Raw genomic sequence first — 19,969 nt, 5'->3', positions numbered from 1 at the left:
TTATTCCAGTGTTTCTCAACCTGGGGGTCAGGACCCCTGAAGGGATTGCGAGGGGGTGTCAGAGGGGTCACCAAAGACCATCAGACAACACAGTATTTTCTGTTGGTCATGGGGCTTCCATGTGGGAAGTTTGGATCAATTCTATCATTGGTGGGGTTCAGAATGCGCTTTGATTGTAGGTGAACTATAAATCCCAGCAACTACAACTTCCAAATGTCAAGGTCTATTTCCCCCAAAACTCCACCAGTGTTCACATTTGGGCATATTGAGTATTTGTGCCAAGTTTAGTCCGGATCCATTGTTGTTTGAGTCCACAGTACTCTCTGGATGTAGATGTACTACAACTCCAAAACTCAAGGTCAATGCCCACAAAATCCTTCCAGTATTTTCTGGTGGTCATGGGACTTCTTGGAAGACAATCTTACTGGAACATTGGAACACCTGGAACACCTCAGCAAGTGAGAGTCCAAAAGTGGCAGGCTCAAACCCAGAACCTCAATCAATGGCTGATACCAAATGAGAGACTCCCCCCTGGGCACACAGAAGACTGGGCGACTTGGAAGGTGCTGAACAGACTGTGCTCTGGCACCACAAGATGCAGAGCCAACCTCAAGAAATACGGCTACAAAGTGGAATCCACGACATGCGAGTGTGGAGAAGAGCAAACCACTGACCACCTGCTGCAATGCAACCTGAGCCCTGCCACATGCACAATGGAGGACCTTCTTGCGGCAACACGAGAGGCACTCCAATGGCCAGATACTGGTCAGAGGACATTTAATCAACGACCAAGCTTGCAAACTGTTTTGTCTGTTTTTTTAAAAAATTGTTAAAAATCTAATACAATTGCCTGGTTGATACTGACACGACATAATAATGGGACTTCTGTGTGCCACGTTTGGTTCAATGCCATAATTGGTGGAGTTCAGAATGCTCTTTGATTGTAGGTGAACTATAAATCCCAGCAACTCCAACTCCCAAATGGCAAAATCAGTCTCACCACCCAACCTAACCAGTATTCAGATTTGGACGTATGGAGTATTTGTGCCAATTGTGGTCCAGTGAATGAAAATACATCCTGCATGTCAGATATTTACATGACGATTCATAACAAGAGCACAATGACAGTTGTGAAGTAGCAACAACAATAATTTTCTGGTTGGGGGTCAGCACAACATGAGGAAGTGCATTAAGGGGTCGTGGTATTAGGAAGGTTGAGAAAGACTGCCTTAGTCTCTCTCTCTTCTTTCACTTCTGACCTCCCATACCCTCCCTCCCTCTTCCTCTCCTCCTTGCACTGGGCTCTCAAATAAGAATAAGTATTGCTTGACAGAGTTTGAACTAATAATTCCTGCAGGGCTTTTGAAATTAGGCCAGGGTCCCCAGGAGGCCCTTAAGCAGCAAATTGTCCATCTCTTCTCTATTCACATGGAGTTCAACCATCGATGGTGAGACACCCTTAAGAACACATCTTGTTACGGATAATATGGTTAAAATATTGTTGTTTCTTCCTACTAACTGTCATCAAGTTTGTGTAATGGGGAAAGTCTTCTTGAAGTTACACGGATTCTAAATAATTTTAAGAGGAAGGATCTTTGTTGTGGCCCCAAAGCTGTAGGAAGCTGGTACAGATATGAGGTCTACAGCCCAAGCTCAAAAAAGCACTGCAACTTTTGCAGTTGCTGCCTGGAAGATGTTGGTTATCCCTAAACATAACTTTCCTAAATTCTCTCTACAGGTTGGCTTTAAATAGCAGATTCTAAAGGCTTCCTTTGTGCTTAAGAACCATGTTGCCTTTCGACATACTGTAGAGTCTCGCTTATCCAACAAAAACGGGCCATCAGAACATTGGATAAGTGAATATGTTAAGGAAAAGTCTATTGAATCTCAAATTACGTTATGATTTTACAAATTAAGCATCAAAACATCAGGTTTCACAACAAATTGACAGAAAAAGCAGTTCAATACACGATAACGTTATGTAGTAATTACTGTATTTATGAATTTAGCGCCAAAACTTCGCATTGTATTAAAACAGCTGTGGAGTCAGGCAGAAGGCAGACTGCATTGGATAATACACAACGTTGGATGAGCGAAGGTTGGATAAGCAAGACTCTACTGTAACCTTAAATTATATGTTAAGGATACCCCATATCTCATAGAAGATCTCTAAATTAGAGCCAGTTAGTATAGTAGTTTGAGTAGTGGAGTTACACTCTGGAGACCAGGGTTCAGTTCTCTGACCTTGGGCAAGTCACACCCTTTCGGGCTCAAAGAAATGCAAAGGCAATACACCTCATCCGAAACAAATCTCACCTATCCTTCTGAAACTTCCCATATTTCATATTCTGGGAAGTTTTGCTGAAGGATAGATAGACAATAGACAGATAGACAGATATTTACACATACACATACACAAGATGTGTGTATGTGTATGTGTAAATACCTATCTATCTATCTATCTATCTATCTATCTATCTATCTATCATCTATCCTGCCCCAAAATCATTTATAAAAACTATGTAAGAAGTCTTTTATCTAAGACTATGGAAACTATCAGGTACTTATAATTCCTAATATTGTTTTCATTCTCTCAGTTCTTTTGAGGGAATGGTTGTTAAGTCTGCTTGCCACTATTGAGAATGAATGGATACAAAGTAATTTTCTTAGTTTCTACTATTTTTATTGGAGAAAATTCGGTCCACTCCTGGCGAAATGAATAAGATTTCTTACAATTCAGGTGTTCTTTAGAAGTTCAAGTGTTTGCCACTCCAGCTATAATAATCATAATCATAGTAAATTTAATTTGAAATTCTAATCTGAAAAGCACGCACTTTTAATATATCAAACACAATAATTCTGTGCCATATCAAATTATATATAATGCATTCCATGTTTCCAAAGAAACAAGGTGACTTTCAATCTGTGAAGGATATTTATATAGAATGTTCCAATTTTTCTGAAATGGAAAAACGTGGATGTCCCACCCCATAGCTTCAAAATTTGAAGAACTTTCATTTTTCGATTATTTAGCCCCATAACGACCATTTAGGAAGTATATATGTATACACGCCTTCAAGTTGACTGTTGATTTATGGCAATGCCATTAATTTCCAGGAGTTTTCTTAGGCAAGAACTATTCAGAGGAGCATTGTCGAAGGCTTTCATGGCCGGAATCACTGGGTTGTTGTAAGTTTTTAAGATGGGCCATATTCCAGAAGCATTCTCTCCTGACATTTTGCCTTCATCTATGGCATGCATCCTTAGAGATTGTGAGATCTGTTGGAAACTAGGAAAATTGTGTTTATATATCTGTGAAATGTCCAGGGTAGGAGAAAGAACTTTTGTCTGTTGGACATAGGTGTAAATATTTCAATTGGCCACCTTGATTAGCATTTAGTGGCCTAGCAGTTTTAAGGGCTGGCTTCTTACTGCCTGGGGGAATCCTTTGTTGACAGGTGATTAGCTGTCCCTGATTGTTTTTGTCTGGGGTTCCCCTATTTCTGAGTATTGTTCTTTATTTACAGTTATGATTTTAGAGTTTTTTTAAAATACTGGGAGCCAGATTTTGTTCATTTTCATGGTTTCTTCCTTTCTGTTGAAATTGTCCACATGCTTGTGGATTTCAATGGCTTCTCTGCGTAGTCTGATGTGGAAGTTGTTAGAGTGGTCCAGCATATTCAGAGGAGGTTTGCCATTGCCGTCCTCTGAAATTTATCTTACAATACTTGGTATTCCTTTATGATAATTTATGAGAGCTGACCCTACTTAGATTCCTCGGTCAAATGGGATTTGGTACCTTTAGGTATTTATGCCTTGGGAAGCCACTGGAATAAGTCATTAGGTGGGTTCAGGAAAACGGAGGCCCCATCTACATTGCCATATAAAATCCAGATTATCTGCTTTGAACTGGATTATATGGCAATGTAGACTAATATAATCCAGTTTAAAGCAGATAACCTGGGTTTTATATGGCAGTGTAGATAGGGCCAGTGTTGTGACAAAGTTCAACATAAAATGCATTACATTAGTTTCACCCAAACTCATTCTCAGTAATTAGCCCATGTTTTCCTCTAGATAAAGCAGAGATCCAGGCAATAAAATCTGGCAAGTGTTTTTCTGGAATGGAAAGCTAATTGGAGCGAAGCTCTTTGACTTCCCCGCTACAGAGGTTAATTTTCTCTAAAGCTGTAGTGCGGGCAGTTTTAGCTTGAGAGCTGCCTTGAAAAGTTCCCTGTATTTACAAACACCCCCTTCATATGTGAAGGGTATAATTAAAAGAAAATCATAGGCTGAGAAGAAATCTTTTCAGATCACAAAAAAACTGTGCCTGGCTAGGATGCAAGACTAACGTGTTACATAAGTGGCACACAAGTGGAAGGAGACAGCATATCCAGCTCTTGGATTTGGACTTATTATTCCACATGACAGATAAAGAGAGTGCATCGGTATGGATCTGAACTAGGATTGCTGGATCAGGACAATCCTAGATCCAGAGACCTAGGGGTGATCCTGGTGATGTTACAAAAGTGATGTTAGAAAGTGATGTGAAAGGTTACAGGACTTTGTGATGTTGGGCAGACAATTATTTTATCATTATTTATCATGTCAGAAGCCAATTGAGAATACAGTTATAATGTATAGAAAAAACGCAAATATGGCATTATACTAAATTTCCTTTGACCAGAAGCTGGCCACTTAGAATGCCCCTGATGTTGCTGTAAAAAGGTCCTCCATTGTGCATGTGGCAGGGCTCAGACTGCCTCATAGTAGGTGGTCTGTGGTTTGTTCTTCTCCACACTCGCATGTCATGGACTCCACTTTGTAGCCCCATTTCTTAAGGTTGGCTCTGCATCTCGTGGTGCCAGAGTGCAGTCTGTTCAGCGCCTTCCAAGTCACCCAGTCTTCTGTGTGCCCAGGAGGGAGTTTCTCATCTGATTGAGGTTCCAGATTTTAACCTGCCCCTTTTGGACTCTTGCTTACTGAGGTATTCCTATGAGTATCTCTGTAGATCTTAGGAAGCTATTTTTTTTATTTAAGGTATTGACTTGCTGGCTGAGGATGGGCCAGAGATGTCAATGCCTTGGTCCTTTCATTACTGCTTGCTACTTCTCAGTGGATGTCAGGTGGTGGCAATACCGACTAAACCAGGGTCCTCAAACTAAGGCCCGGGGGCCTGATACGGCCCTCCAAGGTAATTTACCCGGCCCTCCTTCAGGGTCAACCTAAGTCTGAAATGACTTGAAAGCACACAACAACAACAACAACAACAACAACAACAACAATCCTATCTCATCAGCCAAAAGCAGACCCACACTTCCCACTGAAATACTAATAAGTTTATATTGATTAAAATTGTTCTTCATTGTAATTATTGTATTTTAAGTGTTTTTGCACTACAAATAAGATATGTGCAGTGTGCATAGGAATTCATTCATTTTTTTCAAATTATAATCCAGCCCTCCAAAAGTTTGAGGGACTGTGACCTGGCCCTCTGTTTAAAAAATTTGTGGACCCCTGGACTAATCAGCATATTTTTTCCAATGGTGTAGGATGCAGACATCCTGTGATAATGCAACATGTCTCATTAAGAGCCCCAACCACTGTTTTAATGTGGTGGGATGCGGTTTGTTGTAAGTTTTTTTGAGTTTATGGCCATATTCCAGAAACATTCTCTCCTGATGTTTCACCTGCATCTATGGCAAGCATCCTCAGAGATTGTGAGGTTTGTTGGAAACTAGGAAAATGGGATTTATATATCTGTGGAATGTCCAGGGTGGAAGAAAGACATTCCACAGATATATAAATGAGGTAGGTGTGAATGTTTCAATTGACCACCTTGATTATCATTGAAACATTCCCACCTACCTCCAACAGACAAGAGTTCTTTCTGACACCTTGGACATTCCACAGATATGGGGTCAGTTAATGAGCCAGAAATACCAACTCTTATTCTAGCCATGGTGTTAGAATAAAGTGCCTTGATTAGAAATGGTAGGCGTTTATCCTTATTGGTGTTGGCCAGTTTATGCCACAACAGGTTTCTATCGATGGAATCAACATAGATATATAAACTCAATTTTCCTAGCTTCCAACAGACCTCACAACCTCTGAGGATGCCTGCCATAGATATAGGGGTTTTTTTTGTCGCGTCAGGAGCAACTTGAGAAACTGCAAGTCGTTTCTGGTGTGAGAGAATTGGCTGTCTGCAAGGACGTTGTTCAGGAGATGTCTGGATGTTTTGATGTTTTACCATTCTTATGGGAGGCTTCTTTCATGTCCCTGCATGAGGAGCTGGAGCTGACAGAGGGAGCTCAACCACACTCTCCCCGGATTCGAACTTGCGACCTGTCGGTCTTCAGTCCTGCCGGCACAGGGGTTTAACCCACTGCACCACCAGGGTCTCCATAGATGTAGGTGAAACATCAGGAGAGAATGCTTCTGGAACATGGTCACACAGCCCAAAAAGCTTACAACAACCCAGTGATTCTGGCCATACAACCTTTGGCAATACAGTGGTGGGATGTATTCCACCACTGGACACCCGTATTCGGCAGCAGAATAGCAAAGCACAAGGGCAGATGTCTTCATTGTGTCTGGTTGTGATCCCTAGGTTGTGCCAGTCAGTTTTCATATGATATTATTTCTAGCACTCACTTTTTGTTTGATATTCAAGCAGTGCTTCCTATAAGTCAGACAATGCAATTTAAATAATGTTATTTTAATGAATAAGAAAGACATATCTCAAACATATACATAAACAGACAGACTTTTGAATGCCATGCTCTTGCTTAGTCCTCTGTTTGTGGATCAAAGGCACAAAGCCCTGAGATCTGGCAACACTATACTTCTCATCTTTCCCCCTTTCTCCTTCCTTCTTTCCATCATCTTTTTTCCCTCTGTCACACACATAGCGTCAGTTTGGGTGGAAGGCTTATTATTTCTCTCTTTTATGCAGTTGAGGGAGCTGAGCATGTTTAGTCTAGAGAAAAGAAGGCTGAGAAGCATGATATGAAGACTGATATCTTTGACTCTGTGAAGGGCTGTCACATTGAAGATGGAGCCAGCTTATTTTCTGCTGCTCCAGAGAGTAGGACCCGGGCCAGCGGGTTCAAATGATGAAAAAGGCGATTTCTGACAAAACATTAGAAGCAGTAAAGCCTGCTTGACAGCTAAACTAAATGCTTCAGAACACTTATTGTATGTTTATGTGTATGTGTATTTCCACCCCTTTCTTTCAATAGAAGACCCAAGATGCTCTCAACACAGTTTAAAAGAAAACATAGCTCAAAAAGAACAATTGAATTGTTTTCTTTAAAAGATCTTGTAAACATCACTAATTAAAACACTTCCCAGACATTGAAACTAAGACAAAGACAGATCTCTCCAGCAAAATATATTTCTAAAGCAGCCAGTTAATAGCAGAAGATTAAAAAAAACAAAAAAACAGCGCATGTCTTTTTTTTATTTTTTACAAAAGGTATTTGCCTGTTTGCAGTTGGTGGGACTATTAGGATTGTAGGCTCCTTGGAGGTTTTAAAGCAGAGACTGGAAAATCCTCTGTAAGAAGTGCTTAAGCTGAGGTTTCCTCTATGTCAGCAGAGGGGTGAACTAGTGTTCCTTTAAATGGTTCGGGCTCTGTCTATCTTCGTGACAACATTCCCCCCCCCCCCCCATGCTCCTGAACAAGCATTGACTTCTGCTGGGGAGGCCCTCATCTTGCTCCCACCACAATCACAAGCACGATTGGTGAGGACAAAGGAGAGGGCCTTCTCGGTGGTGGCCCCTGGCTTTGGAACATCCTCCCCAGGGATATTAGGCAGGCCCCCACACTGTCCTCTTTTGAGAAGGAATTGAAGACTTGTATGTTCGGACAAGCCTTTGAGAATGTCTAATCCCAATGGTTCACAATTAATGGCCGCACTGAACTTTCGTCCCATTCCCTAGTTCATGAGCTACAACCTGTCCCATGCTCCTGCTCCTGGTTACGGTTTTTATTTATTATTTATTTCCAGCATTTCTACCCTGTCCTTCTCAACCCCTAAAGGGGGACTCAGGACAGTTTACATTTGGCATTAAATTTGATGCCATTAAATATAACAAAGCAATATAACAACAATTAAAACAATAATAGAACTTTAATTAAAACAATAAAAACAGTATTAACCGCCGTATCACCATTCCAGTCAAATTACATATCCAAAGCGCTATTTATGTCTGCTGACCAAAAGCCTGGTCCCAGAACCATGATTTCAATTTCTTCCTAAAAGACAGGAGGGATGAAGCCGATCTTACCTTGTTGGGAAGTGCGTTCCACAGGTGGGGGGCTACAGCCGAGAAGGCCCTGTCTCTCATCCCTGCCAGATGTATTTGTGACGCTGGCGGGAGCAAGAGCAGGGTCTCCCCGGGTGATCTTAAACTGCAAGATGGGACATAGTGGGAGATGCATTTGGACAAGTAGAATTACATATGAAAGAAATTAAGCATAAAAACCAGGTCTACCCAGCCAGTTTTAATCATGAATTTTAAACTCATGTCAAGTATCCCCTATATATTAATAATAATAATAATACTTTATTTATACCGCACCACCATCTCCCCAAGGGATTCGGAGCAGCTTACATGAGGCCAAGCCCAACAATACATATTTTAAGCATTGTTCTGTGTATTTTAATTTTTTTACTATAGTGGTGGGCTTTTGGTAACTGATTGGCTGCTAAGAAAGGCACTTGGAATGGGTGGCTGCTGTATATTTTTAATCAATATGGTTGTAAATTACTTCTAAAATCCAATTTCTTCTAATATAATGGATTGCTTAATTCTGTTTGAGCACGACCATTTTTCAGGCTTATCTCTGTGTGTTTTTAAAATCTTGTTGGGAGTTGCCTTGAGCTCCAATTTCGAGAGAAAGTCAAAAATTCATCAAATAAACAAACAAGCTAAGGCCGAGACAAATAATTGCAAATGCATCCATAAACAAATAAATAAGGGGGCAACTGTAAAAGGAGCAGTTTCTGGGAATAATGGTTGTAAATTACATGCCTTATAGAGTATAGTACTCCATAAATGGAGGAAATATCTCGATTGCTTGATGAATGTGTAGCCCGTAAAAGAGACGTAGGTCTATGATCATGTTTATGTACCATAAATCAATTAGGTCTAATAAATTACACACATAACCAAGAAGTGTTCAGTGTATATAGAGGGTATTGGTGTTTTATGATTATTAGGTCAGCAACATAAAATGTTTTCTTCTTCAGCTTCCGTTTCTTTCATTGCTTAACACAATTGACGTGTAAATCCTCTGCATGTACATTTATTTTTGAGAGTTCCCTGTGGATTGTTCACTAATTGACTAACTTGCCCTTGATGGAGAGAGGCAGCTGGCTTGCAGGCTCTGCCTTGTTCATTTGAAGGTCTTGGGAAAGGAGAGCCTCGCAAGCCGTCTTTGCAAAGAAGATCCAGGGCAGAGTTTGCCCTTAAATTGCCAGTGAGTTCCAATCACATTAAAGTCAAGTGAGCCCCAGCGGGACAACGCAAGAGCTTTGCTCGAGAACAATTCAAGCTCGCCTGCCTTCCAGTTTGAAGAATTCCGCACTGTCAGTGCACAACTGGATACTACAATAGTTAAAATTAAAAACTAAAATAGTAAAAATTAAAAACTAAGGTGTTTCCTTTCCTTAGATTGATAACTGGCAAATAGAGGAAGAAAACGTGGAGGCAGTGACAGACTTTGTATTTCTAGTTGCAAAGATGACTGCAGATGCCAACTGCAGCCAGGACATCAGAAAACCTTACTTCTTGGGAGGAGAGCAATGACCAATCTCCATAAAATAGTGAAGAGTAGAGGCATCACACTGGCAATAAAAATCTGCATAGTTAAAGCATTGGTATTCCTCGTAGTAACATATGGATGTGAGAGCTGGAGCATAATAATAATAATAATAATAATAATAATAATAATAATAATAAGACTTTATTTGTACCCCGCTGCCATCTCCCGAGGGACTCAGTGCGGCTTACATGAGGCCGAGCCCACAACACAGCAGTAACAATAACAGTAATAATACAAAACAATACAAAACTCATAGCAAAATAAGCAAAAACAATAACAATAACACGACGCATTTAAAAACCAATGGCTGGGGCAAATGCAGTAATTAAAAATTTAAAAATAATGCTGGGTATGAACAGGTAGCATGTAATTGGAATAAAGATTTTGAAGAGGGAAGAAATGTGCAGACAATCCAAAATCATTATTAAAGTGTGTTTGAGGACATATTGCTGGGAGTTTCCTTATTCTGGGAAGGCACACTGAAACAGCCACGTTTTCAGGCTCCTCCTAAAGACTGCCAGAGTTGGGGCTTGTCTAATATCCCTGGAGAGTGAGTTCCAGAGTCAAGGGGCCACCATCGAGAAGGCCCTCTCCCTCGTCCCCACCAATTCCTTCCCATAAGGAAGGCTGAGCAAAGGAAGATAAATGCTTTTGAACTGTGGTGTTTGAGGAAAGTTCTGAGAGTGCCTTGGACCACGAGAAGATCTAACCAGTCCATACTTCAGGAAATAAGGCCTGACTGCTCATTGGAGGGAAGGATAGTAGAGGCAAAAGATGAAGTACTTTGGCCACATCATAAGAAAACAGAAAAACTAATGATGCTGGGGGGAAAGGAAGGAAAAAGAAAGAGGGGCTGACCAAGGGCAAGATGGGTGGATGGTGTCCTTGCAGTGACTGGATTGACTCTGAAGGAGCTGAGGGTGGTGACTGCCAACAGGGAGCTCTGGCGTGGGCTGGTCCATGAGGTCACGAAGAGTTGGAAGCTACTGAACAAATAAACAACAACAAAGGCCTTTCTACACCAAACAAATCAGGCACTATGATTTAACTTCAGCTGTCATGGTTACATCCTATGCAGCCCTGGGATCTGTAGTTCAGAGCCCTCTGACTGGGAGTTCAACATGCTCCTTCCTAAAAGGCATGCCTAAAGACTCCATATGATATAATATGACAATTTATGTGGAATCACATAAGGTGGTGCAATGGGTTGTGCGCCAGCTGCGCCCGTACCTTGGGAAGTCTGACTTGGCCACGGTAGTCTACACTCTGGTTACATCCCATATAGACTACTGCAATGCTCTCTATGTGGGGTTGCCTTTGAAGACTGCTCGGAAGCTTCAAATGGTCCAGCGTTCGGCAGCCAGGTTGCTAACAGGAGCGGCACTCAGGGAGCATACTACTCCTCTGTTGCACCAGCTCCACTGGCTGCCAGTTTGCTACCGGGTACAATTCAAAGTGCTGGCGTTAGCCTATAAAGCCCTAAACGGTCCTGGCCTTACTTACCTCTCTGAACACATCTCCTCCTATGAACCAGCTAGGGCATTAAGATCAGCTGGGGAGGCCCTGCTCTCTGTCCCACCTGCATCACAGGGGCTCTTGGCGGGGACAAGAGACAGGGCCTTCTCAGTGGTGGCCCCTTGGCTATGGAACGCCCTGCCTGCAGATATCAGATCAGCCCCCTCCCTGCTGGCATTTCAGAGGAAAATGAAGACCTGGCTGTTCGAATAAGCATTTGATTAAACAGTGTAATTGAACATAGGAATACGGAATAATGGATGATGAGACTGGATTCTGATTTTATTGTTGAGGCGCTAATGATTGTTATATGGATGTTTAATGTTTTATGTTACAATTGTTTTAAATTGCCCTATACTTGTTCGTGATGTTTTGTATTGATGTTGTCCACCGCTTTGAGTCGCCTGAGTTGTAGTTACTGGGATGTATAGTTCACCTACAATCAAATAGCATTCTGAACTCCACTAATGATGGAATTGAACCAAATATGGCACACAGAACTTCCACGACGAACAGAAAGTATATATCAGTGATTGTTTGGGAGGGGGACCAAAATACTGTTTGCTTACCATTGAAAATTACCTAGGGCCGCCTCTGTGTTCAGGATTCTATGTCCTGTTGTTGTCGTGTGCCTTTGGAACATTTCTTGACTTATGGCAACTCAAAGATGAACCTATGATGTGGCATTCTTGCAAGTGTTGCTCAGGACGAGTTTGACTTTGACTTCATCCAAGAGGGTATGGCTTTCCCAAGGTCACCCATGAATTTCCATGACTGAGTGAGAATCAAAACTCTAGTCTCTCAGTAAATTTCCATGTCCAAACAGGAATTCAAACCCTGTTCTCCAGTGTCCTAGTCCAACATTCAAACTGCCACATCTATAGGTTTGTTAAAATGTTACTTCAAATTCCTTTTCAATATTAATGAGATGAACCCTAAAGCCATCTCAATTTGAGTTTCCCAGATTCAAACCTAAGACACACTGCTTCTTTGGGGATTGGAACAAATCTTAATCAAAATGAGCAGTAGAGCAATTACAGTTGATGTTCGGCCCTTCCACACAGCCATACAACCCAGAATATCGAGGTAGAAAATCCCACAATATCTGCTTTGAACTGGGTTAATGTGATGTGGCGGCAAAAAAAGCCAATGGGATTTTGGCCTGAATCAATAGGAGCATAGTGTCTAGATCCAGGGAAGTCATGCTACCCCTCTATTCTGCCTTGGTTAGACCACACCTGGAATATTGTGTCCAATTTTGGGCACCACAATTCAAGAGAGATAGTGACAAGCTGGAATGTGTCCAGAGGAGGGCGACTAAAGTGATCAAGGGTCTGGAGAACAAACCCTATAAAGAGTGGCTTAAAGAGCTGGGCATGTTTAGCCTGAAGAAGAGAAGGCTGAGAGGAGACATGATGGCCATGTATTAATATGTGAGATGAAGTCATAGGGAGGAGGGAGCAAGCTTGTTCTCTGCTGCCCTGGAGACTAGGACGCAGAACAATGAAACTACAAAGAAACTACAAGAAAGGGGATTTCATCTGAACATTAGGAAGAACTTCTTGACTGTGAGAACCGTTCAGCAGTGGAACTCTCTGCCCCAGAGTGTGGTGGAAACTCCTTCTTTGGAAGCTTTTAAACAGAGGCTGGATGGCCATCTGTCGGGGGTGCTTTGAACGCAATATTCCTGCTTCTTGGCAGGGGGTTGGACTGGATGGCCCATGAGGTCTCTTCCAACTCTATGATTCTATGATTCTAAAATGATGAACGGTCTGGAGAACAATTCCTATGAGGAGTGGCTTAAAGAGCGGGGCATGTTTAGCCTGAAGAAGGGAAGGCTGAGAGGAGACATGATAGCCATGTATAAATATGAGAGAGAAAGTCATAGTTAGGAGGGAGCAAGATTGTTTTCTGCTGCCCTGGAGACTAGGACGCGGAACAATGGCTTCAAACTACAAGAAAGGGGATTCCATCTGAACATGAGGAAGAACTTCCTGACTGTGAGAGCCATTCAGCAGTGGAACTCTCTGCCCCGGAGTGTGGTGGAGTCTCCTTCTTAGGAGGCTTTTAAACAGAGGCTGGATAGCCATCTGTCAGGGGTGCTTTGAATACAATATTCCTGTTTCTTGGCGAAATGGGGTTGGACTGGATGGCCCCTGAGGTCTCTTCCAACTCTATGATTCTATGATTCTATTCTATGATTCTATGCGTCCGCACTGCCATGTATTCCAGTTCAAAGCAGAAAATGTGGGACCGCTATCTCTGCACCTAACTTCCTACCAACCTCTAAAATAAGATATTGCCCTCTTTAATATTTGAAAATCATATCTTTTAAAAATAAACCTGATGTAGATGAGGAAATAGTACCCATGCCCTCTTACATCCAGGTCATATCAAGGTCTCTCCAGATATTTTAGAACCATGGCTTTTACTTCAAATATTATACAACTACAGCGAACGACCTAAGAAAAATATGACGCCTCAAATTAGGAGTGTGAAGCTTTGCTTATTTCATTGCTAAAGGCAAAAAGTTTCATGAAGGATTTTTTTGTTGTTCTCAGAAAATATGGGTTTGCTCACAAACAATTTCATTCCTGCTACAAATAGTTATTTAAATTTTTGTGATGTAAAACAAACACAAAACAAGCAGTTCAAATGCAGTGGTCTTTTGTACAGGAGTAGGAGGGATTTTGCACAAATCTCACAACAGTTGGCTATTTTTTGAATGGGGTTTTTCAACATGTCGTTATTAGGGGAATTCTTATAGTGCTTCTACGGAGGGGACACGTTTCTTCAGCCAAACCCACTGAAGTCTCCTTGAGGAATAGAAAGCTTGCATATATTTGCATCTCAACCTCAGCGAAATCCCTCTGTTGTGGTCACTATCAGCATCATCATGAATTGTACCCCGTCTTTCCCCAAAATGGGATGCAGCTTACATATTAGAATATAGGTAAATGTACAATAGATCAGTATTGAAATGGAATTAAACTACTGATGACACTAAAAACAACTTGAAACGTGCAATTAAAAATGACAAAAATCATTTTTAAGAGCAGTAGAGTGTCAAGATTTCAGTAGTCTCTTAGGAGCTGTATTTAAAAATGTATGAGAGAAGAAATGTCTTAGCCTATAAGAAGAGGGCCTTTCTGGCCTCGCTAGGAGTGCCAGATCTGAGGGGCAGCCATGGGAAAGTCTATTTCTATGTCCCCATCAAACATGTATGTTAAGGTGGCTCAACCCAAAGAGACTACATGCCTTCAGATGCTGTCCTGTTGTTCTTAATGTTTCTTTTCCAAGACAGGGAAGGGCAACAAAGCCAGTATAGTCCCATTCATCCTTCTCATGTGGTTTGCATTACACATCCTTGAATGTCCAAGTGGGTCTGAAGTCTTATCGAGATTAGCAGAAGAACACGCCTATAGCACTGCTATTAATCATGACTGTTATTGGCATGCCAATAGTATTTATATTTAATCTTAGTCTAGAGGAGCCGCTGGTGGCACAGTGGGTTAAACTGCTGAGATGTTAAACTTGCTAACCAAAAGGTCGCAGGTTCAAACCCAGGGAGTGGCATGAGCTCCTGCTGTTAGCCCCAGCTTCTGCCAACCTAGCAGTTCAAAAACATGCAAATGTGAGTAGATCAATAGGTACCGCTCTGGTGGAAAGGTAATGGCACTCCTTGCAGTCATGCCAGCCACATGACTTTAGAGGTGTCTACGGACATTGCTGGCTCTTCAGCTTTTTTTGTCATGTCAGGAGCGACTTGAGAAACTGCAAGTCACTTCTGGTGTGAGAGAATTGACCGTCTGCAAGAACATTGCCCAGGGGACGCCTGGATGATTTGATGTTTTTATCATCCAGCTTAGAAATGGAAATGAGCACCAATCCCCAATGGACTTAATGTCAAAGGAAAATCTTTACCTTTACTAGTGACTATGAAAATGTAGTAGTAAGGATATATTGGCACTTTGCAGAAAAACAGAAGAGTCCAGTTTCCCAACACAAAACAGACCTTTGCCCCATGAAGATGCCAATAAAAATCGAGGCAGGACCAAACTGAATGTGCTAAAAGGAGACCTAACCTGGTACTGTAAATTGGAGGAGAACTGACCTTTAATACAAAAGGACTATCCCTAACATCTCTTTTTTGTGATTTATCTCCTCACAGTATCCCACCTGCCTTTGTGGAAGAGGTGTGTCAAGAGGAAAGCCAAAGAGAAGGGACTGGTGGAGTGCAGAGATGGTCAAGTTCCTATTTTTCCTCAAAAATACAGAATCACACCTCCTCTCTTTGTCAGGAATTAGAGAAGTCTCTAGATAAAATTTACAAGCCTCGTGTCCCCACATCCAAGTTTGGCCCACAGTACAAGAAAAAGCAGAGGAAGAAGGGGGAGTGACAGGACGGAGCACAAGCTCACAGTAATATGAAATGCACACAATACGCTCAGGCTTCATTTCAATAGAAGGTCAAGACTGAAAGGCTAAATTATCTCATAGAAGAATGGATTTTTGTGGGTAGATAAACTCCCTCCTACAACATCTCTTCCATGTTGCAGCAACTATTTTGGTGCTTGGTCACAGACCACACATTGGATATACATACACGAAAGAGGAATTGGATCTAGATATTTCTGATCAGAATTCTGCAGTCGGATGAGATTATATTGGTTTGCACTGCCTCCGGCTCCCATCTGCTCACCTCTGAGTTGAAAAGAACATTCATGCTACACACACACAGGCAAACACATGTCATCCCACAACTTTTATTTTCTAATTCATTCCATCAGTGGGATCAACCTGATTGTTGACCTACCTTCTGTTTCCAGGTGGTCATTTCAGCCTTTCAGGAACAAAGTTAGGTCCCTCATTGGATCACCCCAAACTGTCATTAGAGTATAAGATTCTGATTGAATCCAAACTACAGCTTCCCAAAAGAGCAGAGGCACAACATACAAGGAACATCTTCTCTCTGTTACAAAGCACCAGCATCTGGTGTTCAGAGGTATACTGCCTGGGTTGATGGAAGCTCCATTTAGTTTTGTTCAGTCCATCTGAATTACTGTCATATTATACATTCACGGATCCCTGCCAGTGGGGCTGTCAGGGAAGGACTTCAGGACAGAGGTCCAGAGATGTATGACAGGGAGAGATCACAAATGTAGCAAGGCTGTCTTGTCACATTTTGAAGCGACACAGATTGTCATCTACAAGATGTGAGTGGGGTGATCATGGAATAAGAACATTACACTCAGAGTCCAACTAGATCAGCCATGCTTACATATTACAATTTGCAATGAAAAACCTAACATTCCAAGTCTGCTTGACCAAATTGTGAATTAACTCTAGATTCATATTTGACTTCTAAATGCTTCAGATTAATTTAACCTAATTCTGACATGGAGCTAAATCCAGACTAACTTTGGATACTTTCCCAATCGTTACAAGGGTTAAGAACAGCTTACACAGCCAGAGGCATGCTTTTCCAGGGTTCCCCAGTTGTCCTCTGGCAAGCAGGGAGATGGATGGGGGAGATGGTAATCATTCTTGTCTCCTTTTCTAATCTAACATCACTAAAGCACTCCTTCCCCTTGGCTGATCGTATCACTGCCTGCTTTCTCCAGTCTGCCTTAGGCAAATGGAAAGATAAATACATGTTATATATATATTTAAAAGCATTCCAAAGGGAGGTGCCTTACCTGGAAATGGGAATTCTGTAATGAGGCATTCTGGGGGGCAGCTGGCGGTGACCCCAAGGCTGGGCTGAAGGCAAAGCAGGTGCTCTGCAACCGTCCACTCCATGCCATCAGCATCTCTGTGAGAGGGAGAGATTTTCCCAGCCACGTCTCCTCTTGCTTGCTCCCTCTCTCCTCCTGCCTGCTACAACAAAAGAGGCATGAAGCACCATTGCTCACACCCCCCTGTCCTCCCTGGTCTTTGAGAGAGCTCCCTCCATCCTCATCCTTAAGCCTTCCCTGTCATGTTTGCCTATTAAATTTCCCTCTCCTTGCCTCCTCCTCCTGCTCCCTTCTCTTCCCCTTTCTCTCTGTGAGTATAGTACAAATGAATTCTCTTGTAATATAGCTATTTAAAGGGCTGGAAAGGAGGGGAGGCGAGGTTGACGGGTCCATGTGATCAGAGCATCATCTGTTCTGAATGAACAAGAAGGGAAAGGGAAGGAAAGGTGGAAGCAGAGCCGGGGGTCGGGGAGATGCCAAGGGAAGGAGGGGTTTGGGTGCCTGGCATTTCAGGCTGCACATATCAGACAAATATGGGATGATGGGGTGGGGGAGCCGGAGGAAAGAGATTAGACATCATTTGCCTTGCAAAAACGCAGATGCCTGTACTTTTCTGGCTACAAAGCCTCCCTGGTGCCAGTTCTGTCTGTCTCATCCTGAGCACACCGGATGATCCACAAGGATTTCTGCTCCCCAATAGGCATATCCCTATTCTCCTTTTTAGCTCTTCTTAGCAGATGGATCTCTGGAAAGCAGAAGGTGGATGTCATACAGAAGCTGAGGATGTGCACAGTATATGTGTGCATGTAAATGCTCTCTCCCCCCCCCCCCCCCGCTTTTACAAGTAAACACACAAATAAAGTAAAACCAAAATAAAAACAAACCTCCCAAAGGGTTTCTTTGGGATGGGAAGGTAAAGATAAAAACAGAGAAGCGGGGAAGCTGTCAGAACTAAAGTGACAGAAACCCATACAAAGCAGGAATTGTTAGGTTATGAAAGCAAAGCAGATTCCTTTTCATTTTTCTCTCTACATTAAGTATGAATGGATTGTTTATTGTACCAGCCATAGGCCACAACATCGCATAATATACAACCTTTAAAAGTACAATAAGCACTTAGAGTCATAGAATCATAGAGTTGGAAGAGACCTCATGGGCCATCCAGTCCAACCCTATTCTGCCAAGAAGCAGGAATATTGCATTCAAAGCACCCCTGACAGATGGCCATCCATCCTCTGTTTAAAAGCTTCCAAAGAAGGAGCCTCCACCACACTCCAAAGCAGAGAGTTCCACTGCTGAATGGCTCTCACAGTCAGGAAGTTCTTCCTAATGTTCAGATGGAATCTCCTTTCTTGTAGTTTGAATCCATTGTTCTGCGCCCTAGTCTCCAGGGCAGCAGAAAACAAGCTTTCTCCCTCCTCCCTGTGACTTCCTCTCACATATTTATACATGGCTTTCATATCTCCTCTCAGCCTTCTCTTCTTCAGGCTAAACATGCCCAGCTCCTTAAGCCACTCCTCATAGGGCTTGTTCTCTAGACCCTTGACCCAATTTGGTGTCGTCTACAAGCTTGATAATCATGCCTTCTAACCCTTTATCTAAGTCATTAATATAGATGTTGAACAGTACCAGGCCAATATAAATATTAAAACTTATTCCATATACTGGCTCTTTAAAATTATAGTAGCAGTGACATGATAGCAACAACAAATGTCTGATTTGTATCATCCCAAAATATCTCCATTTCCATTTCTAGCCTCCACTGTGGAGTTTACTAATTTAGCATGGACTTTTTGGGCTGCGACTGCAATGCAGACTCAGTCCTGAGCTTAGCTATTTTGATGCAAATAAAGACATACAACTCAAAGCACACACACAAGAAGCTCAATATTGTTTCTTGAAGACTTCAGCATTGTGCACCCGGTTGCCTGGTGAGGAATTCCCTTGAATTTGGTGGGCCTTACTTTAGAGTAAATATTCAGCTAGGAAAAGAGAGGTTGTCTTCCACCTGAAAGCCTTGATCCAAATTTAGTACTGGGTAACCAGTCATCCAGAATAATGGATAATGTGGATGCCTATTCGTAATGCTTTATTTATGTTATATATAAAATATATTCCTGTATTTTGTGTGTGCATGCGAAAATGTGGATATTATAATAGCTGACTCTATGGAAATGAAGGACTTTGGCTCAATAATTCCACAGAATCATGCTGAAGGACCTAGAGAATATCTAGAGAGAACACTATGACTATGTGCTGCTATTATTCTGTCAACAACATCAATATTCATAGTGATTTACAAGTCCCATGTTCAGAGATCTTCTCAGTCATCTAGAGCCCTGGTTTCTAATGAAGATGAAGCTCAGGCTCAAAGTCCTTGCTTAAGTTGGAGCTATCCAAGGTCCTGTTCCCAATTGATGTTGCCTTCTGAAATATAGCCGGTGTCTGCTTTGATAAGGCTGTACCCGCTTTGATCAGGCTGTAATTGGATCTTTCCTAGTGTGACCTGCCCCTGTTTCCTACTGGTTCATTTCCTGCCATGATCTGACTGCCATCAGATGCTACCAGCTTCCCCTGCAAACCTCAAATGATTACTGAATGGGATGCAATTCAAGTAAGAGGAAACAGCAGAAGGTGAAAGGATGGAGACAAAAGTTAAACAGTGACAGAATGTGTGCTATTTCAATTACAAATTATTTGGCTTAATTACAGTATAGTGCTGGGACTTTATGACTAGGGGATTGCAAAAGCTTTGAATGCATGGACATCTGCACAATACTCTCATGAATGCATAAAGGATTGGGTTTTTTAAAGTTGGTACACATAGAAATAGGGCACCCCAGTGGCGAGGTGGGTTAAAGCACTGAGCTGCTGAGCTTGT

At 42.0% G+C, this 19,969-nt stretch overlaps 1 protein-coding gene across 1 annotated transcript in view; it reads right to left on the bottom strand.

Annotated features, from left to right (window-relative positions):
• KCNJ5 (potassium inwardly rectifying channel subfamily J member 5) overlaps positions 1-17,527 on the bottom strand; it is a 71,668-nt gene extending 54,141 nt beyond the window's left edge. The window contains exon 1 of the mRNA XM_060787492.2: positions 17,050-17,527. The gene's annotated coding sequence lies outside the window, so the exon portion shown is untranslated. The remainder of the gene's footprint in view (positions 1-17,049) is intronic.
• Between the last annotated feature and the right edge of the window lie 2,442 nt (positions 17,528-19,969).

The sequence above is a fragment of the Anolis sagrei genome, chromosome 7 (genome assembly GCF_037176765.1).
Source record: "Anolis sagrei isolate rAnoSag1 chromosome 7, rAnoSag1.mat, whole genome shotgun sequence".
Taxonomy (NCBI): domain Eukaryota; kingdom Metazoa; phylum Chordata; class Lepidosauria; order Squamata; family Dactyloidae; genus Anolis; species Anolis sagrei.
This window is presented reverse-complemented; position numbering and strand designations above follow the sequence as displayed.